Source organism: Egretta garzetta, unplaced genomic scaffold (genome assembly GCF_000687185.1).
Source record: "Egretta garzetta isolate BGI_Z169 unplaced genomic scaffold, ASM68718v1 scaffold404, whole genome shotgun sequence".
In the NCBI taxonomy this organism is placed as follows: domain Eukaryota; kingdom Metazoa; phylum Chordata; class Aves; order Pelecaniformes; family Ardeidae; genus Egretta; species Egretta garzetta.
Window position 1 is genome coordinate 206,445 of NW_009259323.1, and position 283 is coordinate 206,727.

Sequence of the window (283 nt, forward strand, 5' to 3'; positions counted from 1 at the left end):
GTTTTCCTTGGAGCAACCTGGAAAGCATGAACCTCATCCTTAATCACTGCGGGCGGCCAAAGTGCCGTCTCAGACAGTCCTACAAGCTTATGCCACCTCCTTCCCCGCTGCCTCAATGCTGCAGCATCTTATGGCTCTTCCTAGCGATGCAGAAGTGCTGGGATTTATCCCTTGCTACTGAACTGTCAAAAGCAGGAAACTCTGCCAAGACCTAGGAATCAGAGACACCTGCCCTCAGCCTCCACCGGCGCTTGGCTGCAAACACAGCAAGCGGCACAGCAGC